The sequence below is a fragment of the Dryobates pubescens genome, chromosome 3, assembly GCF_014839835.1.
Source record: "Dryobates pubescens isolate bDryPub1 chromosome 3, bDryPub1.pri, whole genome shotgun sequence".
Classification (NCBI taxonomy): Eukaryota; Metazoa; Chordata; class Aves; order Piciformes; family Picidae; genus Dryobates; species Dryobates pubescens.
In genome coordinates, this window is record NC_071614.1 from 21,794,975 (window position 1) to 21,813,259 (window position 18,285).

The window sequence follows — 18,285 nt, forward strand, 5'->3', positions numbered from 1 at the left end:
CCACATTGCGTAATCCCATTACTACATTTATCAGGCTTCATCTTCACAGTAATCAGGTTTTTAGCCCCTGTTACACAATTCCCATTAGAAAGCTGTTCAAGAACCTCCCTTGGTTTGAAGCCATCCTGCTCATTTCCAGCCTAAACTTATTCCGAGCCATTTGTTCTTGTGCCAGAATTGTCATTTAACTTAAATCCCTCTCCGGTATTTATGCCAGTGTATTTATAGAGAAGGAATATAATTATTCTCTGCCTTTTCTGTCACTAGCTTACCGTCAGGCTCCTATAATTGTTTTGTGAACCAGCTTCTCTGCTCTCCAGATCATTTCTAGCAAACGCTCTCCCCTGCACCCTTCACAGTTGAAATCAATCTTTCCCCTACATGGACAGGGAATGCACAGTCCATTTTAAACAATGCCTCACTAAAACCTGCTGCAGTGGCATTCATGTTTCCCTGTCGCTAGTGGAAACAACTTGGATGACAAATATGATCCCAGTATGTGTCTTTGTCACTGGGATGTCAGAATTATCCTGCAATTGATTAATTCATTCCAGTTCTGTTACAGGAAACCCAGCTTTCTGCCACATTTTGCATTGCAAGAGCTTGCATTTGCTTACAGACAAATAGTCCTAAAGTCATTCATTCTGCTGATGGGGTGTCCTCTTTTCCCACTTTTGATGACATCTCCAAATCCCATTAATTTCTGCTCTATCATTATCCGATACATTAACAACACTCCTGAGACCAGTCCTTGAGGAACACCGCTGCTAACTTACCTGCCAATCTTTCTTCAACCATCCTACCTTTTCTCCTGTGACTTCAGGATTTAGTGATACAAAACAGAGAGCAAAATACTGACTGATTTAAACTCTCTTGCTTTGCATTTTCTTTATTTCCTTTTTTCCTTAGCAAAAGGCTGCTGGAGAACAACAAAGGCACATTTCTCCATAAATCAAGCCCTTGGTCAAACTGGAAAGCTGTCCTATTTTCATACTCGGGCATTTGTAAAAATTAATAAACTAGGCAAGTCAACGAATTTTATGTTAAAAATGGTAAATTAAGTTTCTTAATGCCTAGCCTGACTTTTTAACTGTACTTAGGATTTATGTCATAAATTTAAAAGACAATTAGAATGCAGGGGAAAGGCATGTAAATCTTGTCGTTAACTAGAATTAAGCTAACTGTGCTGAATGCATAGTTTAAATTAAAACAAACTGGTATGTTGTACAAAGGAATTCTGCAGCCTATAAATAGAACCCATTTCTATCTATTCAGCATGTCTTCAGGTTTTCAGAACTTGAGACAAAATTAATTTCTGTGCTCATGCAAAGGAAAAGCTGATGCTTGAGTAAAATGAATGTGGCAAAACCGACCTCATTAAAAATGTTCTTTTAACCCAGATCACTTCAGCAGTTCAGCTGCCCAGGCAGCCCTGCCCATGTTGTTAGCAACAGTTTTGTTAGTAAGATGAAGGAAGAGCAACATCAGTGAGAAAAGGTGGGCAGAGATGAGCAGGAATGCTTCTGTGTCGCTGTACAGGGGTCGGGGTATGGATAAGGTGATGGTCTGTGTGACAAGAATCAAACACAAGCAGAGCATATAGAAGGCCAAAAAGCAACTGATTTATTCCAGCACACAACTCATATATTCTGTGTATTGTTAGTGTGGCTGCCTGCAATTGCTTAATGAACTTTTCTCAAGATTCTCATGGTCAGCGATAGCATTGCTATAGTTGTTAAGCTAGTCCAAGTGGCCTCCCATCTTATCTTGCGGTTTCTCATTCCCACTTAGTCTGTCCGGGGAGTTTCTGGATTCTCATGGGAGCACAGTGATGTTTTCCCACCAAAGCTCTTCTGAGGGTTAACAGATGCATCACAGTCCCCCATACTTCTGCCATTTGTAGTCCTGCCTAACATGGTTGTGAAAGTGTGTTCACAGGTGTAGTTTTGGGGAAGACCGAGATGATGTGTACTGATTGGACACACAGAATCATACAATTGTATAACCGTAGAATGGTGTGGGCAGGAACAGAATTTTAAAGGTTATCCAGTACAATCCCCCTGCAGTGAGCAGGGACATCTTCAACTAGAGCAAGTTGCTCAGAGTCCCATCCCACCTGATCTGGTATGGTCCCAGGGATGGGGCATCTACCACTTCTCTGGACAACCTGAGCCAGTGTCTCACCACCCTCAGTGGAAACAATTTCTTCTTTCTCTCTAGTCCTATGAACTTCAGTGGACAGTTGCATTTGCAGTGTCTTATATTAGTACTAGTGATGGCAAGATTGCAGATTGAGAAATTCCAGGAGTCTATCAGAAATTAAGTCTGCAAAAGAAAGTTATTTCTTTTCTGTTTTTTCCTTAAATGCAATCCTATGCATTCAGTGCGGGTGATGCATGTGCAAGCACTGCCTTCTAATTTGGTTATTGCTCATAGATCTCCTTAGCAGCAGCCGCCTTTCTTTCCCTCCATATAAATCCATGCCTACACACACGGGCTCTGCAGAAATGCAGGCTGACAACACCACAGCAGTTTGAAATCTCAATGGCTAAGAACTGGGCAATGAAGCTTTTTAAGTAAGTGCAGAAAGGCAGAAGTCAACAAAAGGGGCAAACTGGAGAATAAAAATGGAAATCACTCCAGGTGGCGTAGGGAAGAATTTGATCTAGCCCAAACATACACTGCTATGGACCAGGAATTGTTGTCCCCAGTAATCACTACCTCAATCTGAGCCTGGAAAGTTGCTTCAGCTTCCCTATTGATAGAGAAACTAATGACATTCTCCAAGGCTTCTTCACAAGGCCAATTCCTGCATGTGGGTCACAACAACTCCCTACAATGCTACAGGCTTAGGGAGGAGTAGCTGGAAAGCTACCCAGCAAAAAAGCACCTAGGGGTGTTGGTCAACAGCCAGATGAACATGAACCAGAATATGCCCAGGTGGCCAAGAAGGCCAACAGCATCTTGGCTTGGTTCAGCAATAGTGTGGCCAGCAAGACTAAGGCAGGGATTGTCCACCTGTACCGAGTATTGGTGATGCCACACCTCAAATCCTGGGATCAGGTTTGTGCCTGTCACTGCAAGGACATTAAGGTGCTGTAGCATTTCAGATTTGTTTCTCTTTTTTTGATGAAGGGTCTAGAGCACAAATTGTATGAGAAGTGGCTGAGGGAACTGGGGGTGTTGAGCCTGAAGAAAAAGAGGCTCAGGGGAGACCTTGCTCTCTACAACTCCCTGAAAGGAAGCTGGGGTGAGCTGGAGGTCAGCCTCTTCTACCTAGGAACAAGCAATAGGGTGAGAGGAAATGGCCTCAAGCTGTGGTAGGGGTTGGATATCAGAAACATTTTCTTCACTGAAAGAGTGGTTGAGCATTGGAACAGGCTCACCATCCCTGGGAGGATTGATGAGCTGTGTAGATGTGGTGCTGAGGGACATGGTTCAGTGGGGATTGGATAGTGCTGGGCTAACAGTTGGACTCAATGATCTTGTAGGTCTCTTCCAACCTTAATGCTTCTATGGTTCTATGATTCACTCCCTAGTCCTGAAGTGATCTGAGATCATGCACCAGATGGCAATACTTGTGTTTAGTCAATACTAGTCCTGGCTCCCAAGAGAGCAAGAACAAACAATAAATTGCCATTTCCAATTACAACAACATTCCACTAAAACCACCATGTATGTTGAGTTTTAAAGTCAATCAAATTTAAAGATTAAGAAAAATCATTTCTTTCTCCCACCAGTGACAGAATCATGCAATCCTTTGCCTTTTGGGTTTTTTTTAAATTAAAAAATAGGTTGAATTTTAGGTGTGTTCTTGCACTTGAAGCAATAGAAGCCGAATGAAGTGTATCCTAAAAGATGCCACTGGGATCAGTTACAGCCAACAGAAGTGAAAACATTTAGAAGGAATGAAGCCAAAAACACAGAACCAGATTTAAACTTGGCGTATGCTGTGGCAGGAGGCCAGTGGAGAGAGAACTTGCTAAAGGAGAAAGGAGATGGAGGGCTCTGCTGCAGCCCACAGATCAGGTATGAGGAGCCAGATAATCAGGTGTCATCAACTGGTGCAGCTGGGATGAGATCAATACCATTTCCAACTTGCCAAGGCTCTGCCCTTGCATATTTAAATGCAGATGTAAAAAAAATCTCATTGTATTAAGCCATGCCATTAATAAACATTGAGCTGTTACACACCACTTGCCATCTCCAAAGAGCTTTAAAACCAATGACTAGTCCTTACATCTACCTCCTTAGGTGAAGGGACTGTTTATAAAGATGGGGGGAAAGGCAAAATGGAGAAGTTACTGGTAATAGCTCCTAAAAAGCAATTTTTCACAGTATCACTAAGGTTGGAAGAGACCTCAAAGATCATTGAGTCCAACCTGTCACCGCAGACCTCATGACTAGACCATGGCACCAAGTGCCACGTCCAATCCCCTCTTGAACACCTCCAGGGACGGTGACTCCACCACCTCCCTGGGCAGCACATTCCAATGACAAACAACTCGCTCGGTGAAGGACTTTCTCCTCACCTCCAGCCTAAACTTCCCCTGGCGCAGCTTGAGACTGTGTCCCCTTGTTCTGGTGCTGGTTGCCTGGGAGAAGAGACCAACCTCTGCCTGTCTACAACCACCATTCAGGTAGTTGTAGGGAGCAATGAGGTCTCCCCTGAGCCTTCTCTTCTCCAGGCTAAACAATCCCAGCTCCCTCAGCCTCTCCTCACAGGGCTTGCAATTTTTCAAACCAGCTGAGCAGAAGGCAGAAATTCAGGGCTCTCAGTAACATACCAACTCTACTAGGCCAAATTTCCCTTTCATTTCTTTGACAGCAGGAGATATCTACAACAAAGTATCTGCCCCTCCCCTCTCTCCAAACCTGAAATCTCATCTGTAAAGATGCTTCTCAAGTGCACAGAAGACTGATTTTGTATCTTTTCTGCACAAGCAGAGAACAGCAGAGGAAGTAAAATGGGTGAAGTGATGATACAATGGAATTCAACAGGAAGTTTTGGCCACTAAATTGCAGTTGAGTTTATGTGGTTTAACCAAAAAAAACCCAAGCAGCCAAGTCTACTCACTAGCAAGTTGGTAAATCACAATTCCTAGATTCTCTTAACACTCAGTTTCTCTAGCAAATAAAATTGCCTTAAAATTTACAACAAAAAAAAAATATATATATATGAAAAAAAGTCAGGTTTACAACAGATCTTGGAAGAAAGATGATATACATGTGCAGAGCTTCTCCATTGTTTTTGTGTCCAAAGAAGGGCAATGAAGCTGGCGAAGAGTGTAGAGCAGAAGTCTTCTGAGGTGCAGCTGAAGGAATTAGGTTTGTTTAGCCTGGAGAAGAAGAGGCTCAGGCAAGACCTCACTCTCTACAGCTCCCTGAGAGGAGGATGGAGGGAGGCGGGGTCAGTCTCTTCTCTCTGGTAACAAGAGACAGGACAAGAGGAAGAGTCCTCAGGTTGTGCTAGGGGAGCTTTAGATTGGACATTGGAATAAACACCTTCACTGAAAGAGTGGTTGAGCATTGGAACAGTCTGCCCTGAAAAGTGGTGGAGTCAGCATCCCTGGTAGGATTGAAAAACTGTGTAGATGTAATGCTGAAGGACATGGTTTAGTTATGGACTTGGCAGGGCTGGGCTAACGGTTGGACTCAAGGATCTTGGAGGTCTTTTACAACCTTTATGATTCTATTATTCTAATGCTTTGCTCAGCAGAGATCTCCAGAGGAGACTGAAACAGGGGGGGGAAAAATTAATAAAATGACATAAACAAGAATAAATTACTCCAGGGAGAATAATCCAAACATACTTGTGTTTCTCAGCACTTCAGTATCATTATCAATAAACCCAGATGCATCCTTTCCACAAATACAGCAGCAACAATCGACTCAAATGGATGACACTTCCATAATGCGCCCATTTGACTCTCAAGCTGAAGCAGATAAAGATTGGAAGATTGGACTTCCTTGGTATTTGTATGTTAATCTACACAGCTTTAGGGAAATTGCTGCAACTCAACCTACAATTCACTCGGTGCAGTCAGTGACATTCAAGTACCTAGCAGCAATTTTCATACTGTTTCCAGTCTGTCTTACAGGCTGTCATCAATTTGATTTCTTTGCAAAAGATCTGTCATGAGCACCAGGCAGACTTCCCCTTGGTTTCGACAGGCAGGCACAGAGCTGACTCATCCTTTATATTCCCCCTTTCATTCTGATTTGTATTGTCTCCTTTTCAATTTAGCTCTCCCATGTTACACAATGAAAAGAGGTCTGGCTACATATATGTAGCATGTGTGTGCACGTGCAAGGGCCAGCAAGGGAAAGAAGGTGGTTTTAATCACCTATTCCTCTTGCTAGCAGTTCCTGATGCTTCATATTTTTGGAAGTATTTTTGTATTAAAATCAAATTAATTCTCCTTTTCTGTTGCTTTTGTTGCAGGAAAACAATAGAACTTGTAAGAAACCCTAGGAAGAAATGTTCACGAGTCCTTGGACCTGCTAAAGTCTTTTGCTGTGTTTCTGCAGAAGGCAGGCAAGCAGCTATACCTCCCACCAAGCCACAGGTTTCCCTTGCATGAGCCAATTTCAACTAGGGCTAGCACTGCCCAAACCACTACCTCATTTAAACTCAGAAGACATTTTACTGCAAACAGAGATCACCATCCATGGGGTCCACCAGGGCTGCAAAGGAGCTATATTCTGGCCCCAGTTGATAAGATTTCATGACCAAAACAGTCAGAAGATCTCTCCCTCATGGGGACTGTCTGGTATCCACTCACGCAAGCAGGAGCTGCACCTCTCCCTGAGGCTCAGTAAGTACCTAGGCTATCCCTCTTGTCTGTTTTTCATTAACTTATGCAACCTTAATTACCCCTACAGACCTGTATCTCCTTGTCAGGCTTCACTGAAATAGGCCAACAGGTTTACAAGTTACTGGGGTGGCACAAAATATACTTACATATGGGGGGGATTAGAAACCTGAATGAGATTGAGTCTTGTTTTGTAAGAAAACAACAAGGATGTTGACATTAAGGGCAAAACAAGGGAGTGGTGGTGTGGGTCCAAGCAGAGATCCCAAGCAGTGAAGCAAATAAAAACACTAGATGTAGCCACCCTGAAAATGAGTATTTCAGTGTACTCAAGAATAGAATAATAGAATTATGGAATCATTAAGACTGGGAAAGACATCCAAGATCATCAAGTCCAACCATTAACCCAGCACTGCCAGGTCACCACTAAACCATGTCCCCTCAGCACCACATCTGCACAGCTTTCAAACCTCTACCTGAGCAGTCTGTTCCAGGGTTAGATGGACCTTTCTATGAAGAAATTTTTCCTCACATCCAACCTAAACCACACCTGGCACAACTTGAGGCCGCTACCTCTTGTGCTGTTGCATGTTCCCTTGGAGACCAACTCCCACTTAGCTGCAGTCTCCTTTCAGGAAGCTATAAAGGTCTCCTCTAAGCATCCTTTTCTCCAGGCTAAACAACCCCAGTTCCCTCAGCCACTCCTCAAAGGACTTGTTCTCTAGACTCCTCACCAGTGTTGTTGTACTTCTCTGGATCTGCTCCAGCACCTTAATATCTTTCTTGGAATGAGGGGCCCAAAACTGAACCCAGTATTTGAGGTGTGACCTCACCAGTGCTGAGTACCAGGGCACAATCACTGCCCTAGTCCGGCTGGCCACACTATTGCTGATACAGGCCAGGATGCTGTGCATGTTTTCATAGTCACAACCTTGACCTGGGCAGAATGGTAAGAGCACAAAAACCAACACTCCTACTTCAAGCTAGTGCCAAGGCACAAGGAGATGAGAGACAAATTCAACAGCAAACACAGCCCATCCTTAGGTAACAACCTGCTCTGCACTCAAACATTGTGATTAATATTATGCATATTCCCTCATTAACAGTCATAGTTAACAGTTGCTCATACACAGCCACAAGAGTGCATCCCCACCCACCTCTCCCACAATCTGCTTGGCTCAGTGCATGGTGCAAGCCTACCCATTCCCCTAAGCATGCAGGTACAACACAGAACAGCAGTGCATCACTGTTCCAGGGTGTCCTCCTGAATGGGCCTTCATGGCAACATGAGACACAACAGAGCAGCAAGCAAAAAAAATACCTCAGGTGGTGAAAGATTCATTATAACCAGAAGAATCATTCCCTTTATCCTCTTTCCAGTCCCAGCTTAATTGAGTAGCCTGGTAAATTGATAAATTACAGCTAAATGATCTTGCTGTGATGCCTCTTGCTGATGAATGAAGAATACCCTGTCAGAGTCTCCTGATTTCAGGTGATGAATTTGAGCCCAGGACGCAACACAATTCCTTGTGACTGACAAGCTCAGCTATTTTCACTCTTAATCTTGATATTATTTGATTGAATAAATCCAAGGTCATAATTACCTAGGTAGATACAGCTGTTCAAAATACCACCAGCCCTCCAATTACTTTTAACTGCATTTCAACCAAAAAAAAAAAATCTCAGCTAATATCTCAGCTTTGTTTCTGGGAAATACCTACACCAAAGACACACCTTTGCTAGAGCATGAACAAACAACTGTGAAGTTACATTTGTCATGTCATGGCCCAAAGCTCTTATCATCAAGCCCTCAAACCTCAGGGACACAGACCCCTGAGGGACTAACATTTCTCATGTTCAGTCACAGTCCAGGAGCAGCTTGGCTGAATGGGAGCAATTTGAAGGTGTGGGAAGAAGGGAAAAGGTAACTTAATTTGCACTGTTTTCTTTCAGCATATACAAACACTTCATAAGAGGGGAGGACCTTAAAAACCCCATGCTTGAGCCTTAAACACCTTGGGGATATAACTGATTTCTCCTTCCCATTTTCTTCTCCTTCAAAAGGCACAAATGGGAGGAAAAACTTCTCCAACTTGGCTGCACAAAACTTTCACACAGATCTCTGCACAGCATCAGCTGGATTGAAAGATATTGTGTCATGTGTGAAATATTCCAGTGCTTTATTGTGCAAGCTCCTAATTATTAATGTCTAGGCTCAGTATTTCTGCAGAGAGATTTATGGTGTAGCTTAGGGTGGTGGATTTGAAATACTTTCCCTCAAATCTACAGATGGGGAACCACAGAAACGTTTTTTATTCCCTCAGCTTCTGTAGTCTCCAGTGCAGAAAACCCCCAAGCAACAACAAGCCCCTCAAAAGAAGAATCTGGCTGAAAATTATCCTTCTCTGTTCACCACCACTGCAGTAGCATAACTGCTTTTTAAAAGGCTCCATGCTGTCCCTTGGGGACAATACAGCCAGATCTTCACAAAATTTCACTGTTCTATCTGGTTTTAGGAGATCTAAACCACACCATTGCAAGCCTCCCTCCCTCCCACTGAAGCCTCCCAGGCCAGGTCCAGAAGCAGGACTGAAGCAGGAACAGGACACACATGGTCCCCTGGGATCAGGAGAAAGGAGACAGCTGATGGCAAAAGATAGTGTAGGGAGCCAGAAGCTGCCCCCACCAAACAATAGAAGGAAATGCTGTCACTGAGCTGGGCTGTGGTCTGTGCCTTCAAAACCAGTACCTGTTGTTGGTAAGGTCTAGCAGAGGAGAAGCAGAAAACTCCTGGGGATAAAAGGGTTTCACTTCTGTCTATCATTTTCATGGCAAACTGAAAGGGAAATATTTTAAGGCTGGAAATTAAGCCAATTTTTGAGGTAAACACATGGGTGGAAACTCAAATGATGCTAATCCTCCTCCCTCCTCATGAATACAGTATGCTGGAAAAAAACCTGTAAACAACCCATACCCAGAGCAGTGATACACACTGCTCTTAGTGTTAACAAGGGTTAACACACAGTGTGCGCTCCAAAAAACAGTCATATTTATATATTCATACATATATGTGTGCATATACACGCTGCAATTGTATTTTAAAACCCTCCTTTTTGGCTCCAGGATGTAGAATTAAAAAGAACCAATCCACACGTGCTACTGCAAGAGCTGCAATAAAAAAGAGCACTGCTGGTGCCAGTTATAGGTGCTCACAACAAGAGGGATAATGGGACTGCACCGTGTTTTGTTTCCTCAGAGGTAACTGCATTCTTATCAAGAGATGCAGGATATGAGGCTCTGACACTGCTCTGATTCAGCGCTGGAATACAGCAGACATTTGATGGCATCTGCATTGCTGACTCAATCACGTATCTCCAGTGCTCATCTTGATGCCAGGAAAAAGAATTTCTTGTTGCTCTTCTTAGCTGCATGCAGCAGGCGACACAGCCACAGCTTAGCTGGTTTGCCTCGGGGCCTCACTGGGAAAAATAGGTAAATAAATACAATAAATGTGCTCCTCTCTCCACCCCACATCCACCAAGGCAACATTTTCAGCCGGGTTTCTCCATTCAGACTTGGCAAAGCAACTTGGGGGGGGGCAGGGGGGAAGGAAAAAAAAAAGGAATATATTTGAAACCAAAAGGAAGTAAACCTTGCTTCATCTTCTCCCTGCACTTTACTCCCAGCCAACCTCAGAAAAAAAAAAGTGGAAGACAACCATTCTCTTGTTGAGGCTCATGCTACCTCTAAGTGGTTATTTCAAAGTCTGGATTTTTTAATTTTATTTTAAGATCTGGCACATCTAATTTTCTTCCTTTTGGAGATTAAACAAAGAAGAGCAGCAGCCCAGCAGGTGATGAAACAGATTCTCCTCCAAGTCTATAAGTACAGAGTGGAGACCAAGAAGGTGACAAAAAGATAAATTAACACCTTAGAGGATGCTAATTGCTCACGGGAGTAATGATTTCCAGTGGGCAGGCACTTTTGGCTTTGTCCTGCACTCTGGCAGCCCAGAGCAAACGTTCACAGCCCCACATGCCAGACCCACCTGTGGGATTGCTGCTCACTTTCTCTTCTGGCCATGCCTTCACCACCCACAGCTGCGATGGATGTAGCTACTCAGCCTCTTCCCTGCTGCAGAATGAGATGGACCATGACACTTTCTGCACTTAAAAGTAGGTGACTTAGCAAGAAAAATATCTGCAGCTACACATGTGGTTCTTATCTCCATGGCATGATCCAGGTTGGGTTGTCTTGTGTTGGATAAAGACAGTACTGGAGTAGACTGGCTATGCCTTGTGTCCCTCTTAGTATTTTACTAATCAAGGTTGCAAACAGGACCAATGGGTGGGGCAGACTAAAGGTCCTCTCTTTCACTGTCCTGTCTCCAGTGGCAACAGTACAAGAGTTTTCTCCTTGCACACCCTCCCAGCTAGCTCACTTGAGCCCACTTGAGCAGTTGCTATTCACAATGTCCATGCTGACTTTAGAGACCTTTGGGATGAACCAGGATGAGAGCAGCTCCCTATGAAACACATTTTCAAAGCATCTCATGAGGAAGGCAAGGCCATCCCAACTCCTGCCCTCCTACCTGTCCTACAGCAATGGCCCCACCAAAACCAAAACGATCCAGAGGATTTACAGCAAACAAGAAGAGGCCTGGGGATGATGGCCACCATGCCTCGTGCCAGAGCTAAGCTTCTTGTCCAGGGAAGTTGTGTATCATCAAGTGCAAGCTTTGAGTGAATGCTCTCCCAGGCTGAGACATGCTAGAAGGCTCTTCCTGGTGCATCTTGGCCAGTGACTAACACCACAGGAGCTTACCTCCTCCCTCCATCACAACATTCCTGCCTACACAAAGAATCATTTTGGCTGGTGGAGGTCTTTAACACCATCAAGTCCAACCATTAACCCAGCACAGAAAAGTTCACCACTAAATCATGCCCCTCAGCACCACATCTACACAGCTTTTCAGTCCCTCCAGGGATGGCGACTCCACCACTTCCTTAGGCACTGACAGCCCTTTCTGGGAAGAAATTGTTCCTAATATCCAACCTAAACTTCTCGTGGCACAACTTGAGGCCATTTCATCTTCTGTTGTATGTTCCTTGGGAAAAGAGACCAATCTGGCTCCAACCTTCTTTCGGGCAACTGAAGAGAGCCAGGTGGTCTCCCCTCAGCCTCCTTTTCTCCAGGCTAAACAACCCCAGTTTTCTCATCCACTCCTTAAGACTTGTGCTCTAGACCCCTCACCTGTTTTGCTGCCATTCTTTGGACACACTCCAGTACCTCAATGTCTTTCTTGTAGGGAGTGGGCATCTTGCACAAAGCCTGTTGAGTTCCCATCTCTCTGAGACCCCACTGTCCTACCAAACATGGTCAAAACTGGATAACAAACAGCGCTTCATTAAGCCCCCTGGGTTTTGGGAGCTACCTCCAACTACAGCTGTCACCAGCTGCACACAGACCTTCAGGTGTACTAAGCATCAAACCCTGCCCACGCCTGTTAACAACGCTAGTTGTGTTCACCTTTGGCACTCCATACTTGCTGAATTTTCCCCGTTCCAGTTCTTCTCTGCTGTTTTATTAATCACATACAGCAGCTCAGGGGAGAGCAGCTTTTCTAAGAGGGTGGCAGTACACAGTCATTAAATAAAATATAAACACCTCATCTATACTTAACATCAAGTTTGATCTTCACTGTTTTCACTCCCCTTCTTCAAGACAATTTACAATTTCTTTAGTTGCTTTTTGGGAAAAGAGAATGTAGGGGAGGGCTGACTTTCTGCTTAATCTCATTTTTGATCTATTATTAAATACCTGCTTTCTGTTTTCATTTTTTTACTTTTCCCCTTATTTTCCCCCTTTCTCTGGAAAACCAGAAGCCCCAGCAGAAATTACAGCCAGAAAGAAAGGTGAACTGTGAAATGAAAGCTGGGAGAGAAAGAATTGATTGGGTTGGGGCTTTTTTCAGATTTTTCTCATTTTCAGCTGTAAGAAATCTCTAGAATGCCAGCCAAGTAAAAAAAAAAATGCTGAAAGCAATGAAAATGCAAAGTATTGGCCCTGATCCCACTGCTGAGATATGTGGCCAAGCCCTCTGATTGAGGCCGGCACACGTGTCCCCACTGGATTCTTCACAGACCTGCTTTACTACTACAAATGCATTGATATGTCCTCTCCCTTTTACCAACAAATCCCCAGGTTCAGGGAATGGTGTTTGTGTGACATGAAGCCACACACTCAGATCTACAAATTGATGACAGAGGGGTGGTAAGGCGCTGGAACAGAATCACCAGAGAATTTGTGGAGGCCTTAGAAGTCTTCAAAGCCAGACTGGACGGGGTCTTGAGCAACCTGGTCTAGTAAGAGGTGCCCTGTCCATGAGAGGGGAGTTGGAACTAGATGATCTTTTAAGTCCTTTCCAACTCAAACCATTCTATGAACGTCCAAGGACAGACTCAAGGCATCCAACATCATCTTTTTTATACAACATCTTCAAAAGGTTCAGTGAAGCTGTAACAAACACCATCAAGGAGCTTACGCAAACCAGTAGCACAGAGTCAAGCAGAGAGCACTGCAAAGGCACGGCAGCATTTAGCACCTGCTGCCTTCGCTTTAGGATGCTTTTTAATAGCTTTCTGATTATTTCATTACTTTATCCTCCCCCGTTGCTAAATAGCAGTGTTTATGTCTGCCCTGCAGCCCAGTGTGTGACACCCACACACACACACACCCCCGCCCCAGCTCACGGGGACAGATTTAGTTCCAAGGTAACAAAGCCAGCCCCAGAAGCAAAGCAATTCCCAGGTGGGGAATTCTTTGCTCTCTGCAGACACTTCACCAGGGTCAATTCCGGCAGATGGTATAAAGTTGATCCAGGGACGCCTAACTGAAGGAGTTCCCACCAAGGCAGGAGGACAAGTTCGGAGCTATCTGTAGCATGTCCTGAAGGTTGATCAGTTTGTTCCCAAGACCATACTGAGGTGGGTCAGGGTTGATGGAGGTCCTGAACAGACCTGCACCCATCATGTGCTTTTTCATCACCCCTTTTGCCTTCTTTTGGCCTGTTCTCATCATGTGAAGCAACTCCTGCTCTATTTGCAGAAATAAGGAGTTTCTCCTCATTTGGTACAAGGGCACGCTTCCACCTCCCAGCCAGATCAGACCAACAGTGAGCATTTCTCTGCTGCCAGCTCCTGCAGAGAGCTGGATGCACACCTCACCAGGCTGGCTGTTTAGCTGGCAAGCAAACACCCCCCATGTGAAACCAGGATGCCCAAATCGGGGGCCCCGGCTCCCCAGTGAGCCACTCCACTCCTACATCTGGGCTGCCACAAGCCCTGACTTCCAGCCAAGCCTCATGCAGAGCTCACCCATCAGCAACTTCAGTTAACAGCAAATGCTCCATAGCATTTATTATTAATTTCATTCATTAATTTAAGTATTTCCTATGATAAAAGATTACCTTATTAACTAACATGAAGAAAGCCATCTCCTAACCATCAGGAATACAGGGAATCCCAAACACTATCACTACTTTTGTCAGGGGAAAATCAGGGTTTTTTTAACTGCATTTAACTTTAAACAATGTCCCAGGCAAGCAGCTGGAGGTTTTGCAGCAGAACTGGGCAGGTTCAGACCCATTCTGAAGGAAAAAGCATACCCAGGCCAGAGAATCATTTTCACTGGAAAAAACTTTTAAGATCACTGAGCATAACCTGCAGGGATGGTGATTCAATCACCCCCCTAGGGAGCCCATTCCTGGGCCTGACAACAATTAAAAGTTTCTTCTAATATCCAACCTAAACCTCTCCTGGCACAACTTGAAGCCATTTCCTCTTCTCCTGCTTGTTACCAGGGAAAAGAGACCAACCCCCACCTTGCTCCAACCTCCTTTCATGGAGTTTCAGAGAGTGAGGTCTCCTCACAGCCTTCTTTTCTGCAGACTAAACAACCCCAGTTCCCTCAGCTGCTCCTCACAAGACTTGTGCTCTAGACCCTTCACCAGCTTTGCTGCCCTTCTTTGGACACACTCCAGCACCTCTATGTCCTTCTTGGAATGTGGGGCCCAAAACTGAACACAGAAAATGTTCCACAGCAAACCCTCTGGTTTCTCCAGGGGAACATGGAAAGGACAGGGCAGCAACCTGCAACCCAGAGAGCAGCTGAGTAAGATACCACCATTTCCTGGATATCCCAGTACCAGATCTCTGGGAAAAGCCAGCAGATGTTTGGGAAAGAAATGGCACATTCAGAAAGAGCCATCCCTGAGTACAAGCCATCAGGAGCTGCATACATCCCCTGTGACATCCACCAGTGCCCACCTCTCCTCTCCCATACAAAAGGCCACTGAGACCTTGTCCTGGTCCTCCTACAAGGTAGTATGTGTCATAAAACCACCTGTTTGATCATTTCCAGCCAGCTGTTCCCAGGACCCACTGGAAAATGACTATAGATGTAATAAATACTGATACAGGACTGGAAACCCTTTTCTCCTTCCCAAGGGACACCAGAGAAATAAAAGAGATGAAAGCAGGAACTGTGAAACTTCAATTACAATTCACCCAACAACCACAAAGACACTTTTTGAAATCCCTGGTGATCAGATCACAGCTGCTGCAAGAATCACTGTTGGTGACATGGGAGCAGAGGTTCCCTCACCTTCAGATCTTTGTGGCAGGAGTAAAGCTGGAAAGAGCCTGTTCCCACAGATGTATTTCTCCTCAAAACAAAACAGAACTGGAAGTCACCATGACGCAAGGGGCACGTGTGCCACCTCCTTTCTCCATCTTCTGCCTAAATCCCTTCCTGCCTCCCCTTAAACTCAGCAAGAAGGAGCCAAATAAAGCAACTGTCTACATTTGGCTTTATCTGCTGCAAAACGTCACATTTTTCTAAAGAGATGACTACATTTCCATCCTCCCTCCCCCCAAAGCATGAAGACTGCTATAAAGAAGTCCAAAACATACCACACAAAGGAAAGCATCACTTATACCAACCACCAATGCCAGCCACCAAGGAGTGGCTGACACACCATCAGCCTGTGCTGCCATTCAGCAAGACCTGAACAAGTTGGGTGGAAGGGATTCTAATGACGTACAACAAGGACAAGTGTAAAGTCCTGCACCTGGGGAGGAATAATATCCTGCACCAATACAAGTTAAGTGTTGACCTGATGGAAAGCAGCTCTGCAGAGAGGGACACAGGACAAGTGCCCAAGTTCACCAGCAATGTGCCCTCATGGCCAAGAAGGCTAATGGTCTCTTTGTGTGCATTCAGAAGAGTGTGACCAGCAGGTTGAGGGAGGTTCTCTTCCCCCCTTCACTCTGCTCTGGGAGGTCACATCTGGGATACTGTGTCTAGTTCTGGGTTCACCAGTTCTAGAGGACAAGGAACTACTAGAGAGAGTCCAACAGAGGCTGAGGGAACTGAAGCATCCCTCTGAGGAAGAAAGGCTGAGAAACCTGGGTCCATTCAGCTTGGAGGAAAGACTGAGAGGGGATCTTCTCAATGCTTATCTGCGTAAAGGGCAGGTGCCAGAGGACGGAGTCAGACTCTTTTCAGTGACGAGAAAAGGGGCAACAGGCACAAACTGGAACCTGGGAGGTTCCCACTGAACATAAGGAAAAACTCTTCCTGTGAGAGTGCTGGAGTATTGGACCAGACTTCCCAGACAGACTGTGGGGTCTCCTCTGGAGAGATTCCAAACCTGCTTGGACATGATCCTGGGCAGCCTTCTCTGAGTGACCCTTCCTTAGCAGCGTGAGTGGACTAGATGATCTCCAAAGGTCCTTTCTAATCCCACCATGCTGGGATTCTGTGACAGACTGAAGCTGGAGGTCTCTCTCAAGAGTTAAAAAAAAAAAGAGCCCTGTTGGGGAAAAACCCATCTGGGTTCCTCCATTCCCTTGCATCCTCTCCAATTTTGTTTCCCACACATTTGTTTATAGAGCAATGCGAGTGCAGGTGCAGTAAAAAACCCTGGAAACATCATGAGTAAGCGATGGGAACCTGCGCAGTGTGTAAACGCTTCCCTCTCTCCTGAGGTAACAGCATTTGGCATGCACTTTAGGCACTGGCACCTACGTCTCATCTGCTTTCTTACAGGACGGTGCAAGACATTGAACAAATTACACTGATTGTAAGCCTCAGACTGATTCTGCACTGGCATCATTTCAGCAAAGAAGTCACAGGCCTCCCCTGGTCCGTGGCTACGATGGCAATGGGCTCACGCATCCCTTCATTTTTTCAGGACAAGCACATCAGCGTACACCACATCATCCAACGTTGATATGTTTGATTTTCCACTACCCTCACAATCCCTGGTCTTTGTCATCCACCTGGATGTCACAGGACTGCATCTCCTCACCCATCTCGTGCCTTGACCCCACTGCTCCTGCACACGTGTGGTCCTGCGTCACTGGGGCTGTGCCAGCTTTTGCAGCAAGGAGAAATCTCTTGCTCAAGGTTTCTGCACAGGCAGTTGGGAACATTTACAGCCCCATATAAATGATATGTACTAGCGCCTCCAGCCATGAAACCTCCTCAGCCCTTAGTTCCTGCATTGGAGAGGCACATTCCTGTGCTCACTGGGTTGTATCTAGTCTCCAGCTCCCAGACTGCAGCAGTGGGGACAGGTAGAAAGATATTTCAGCACTTTGGGGTTTTTAACACCCTATACAGGGACCAAAAATAAACCCAGCTTCCATCATTTACAGCATCCTTTACCTCCCGAGCTGAGCAGCACATGCCATGGAGCATACACACATCCCTCAGCAGAGCACACAGCCCCAGCTGACACACAGCTACTGCCAGGTCAGCTGTGCTCACTCTTTGTACATCCACAGCACCTCTCAGCCTGGTCCTGAGATGCTTTGTGGGAATGGGGCCAGAGAAGAAAACCTGCAAAACCCCTCCCACGCAGCAACCAAGGAGAAACACCCAGAAGAGCATGCGGGAGGCAGAGGACAGAGCAGCCTCCACAGGGAGCAAGGGTTGCAGGAAGGAGCAGAAGTTTTTTCACTTGGCCAGTAAGATGCGTTTGAAGGTGAAGGTTGGACATGCAAACATTTATGTCTGTAGGGAGCCCAGACTGCCCAGAGCAGGGTGGAAAACAAAGAAACCCAACCCCTGCATGATGAAATAGAAGTTTATTTGCTTTAGCCCATGTCCAGCTTCTGTCCCTGGCACAGAAAAAATTCTTTAATGCTGCTCTGGCTGGGGGCTTTTGTACGAAACTGAGGTTTTAACCGACCAAGAGACACAAAATACAATTCGAGGGAGCTGGTGAGTCCCAAGCACCTCCAGATACACCACACGAAGGGGCAATTAGCCATGGAAGTGAGACCGGGGCGTCCTGATTTCTGCAAGCCCTTCTGCTCTCCTCGCACCCGCCCGGTTCACGTCCCAGAAGGAGTTAACATAGCTATAGTCAACCGATGGAGAGGTACTACTAAACTAGCGGCGA

At 45.4% G+C, this 18,285-nt stretch overlaps 1 protein-coding gene across 1 annotated transcript in view; it reads right to left on the reverse strand.

Moving 5' to 3' along the window:
• The window catches only part of EXTL3 (exostosin like glycosyltransferase 3), a 179,865-nt gene that overhangs the window by 160,707 nt on the left and 873 nt on the right, over positions 1 to 18,285 (reverse strand). The gene's annotated exons all lie outside the window — the stretch shown is intronic.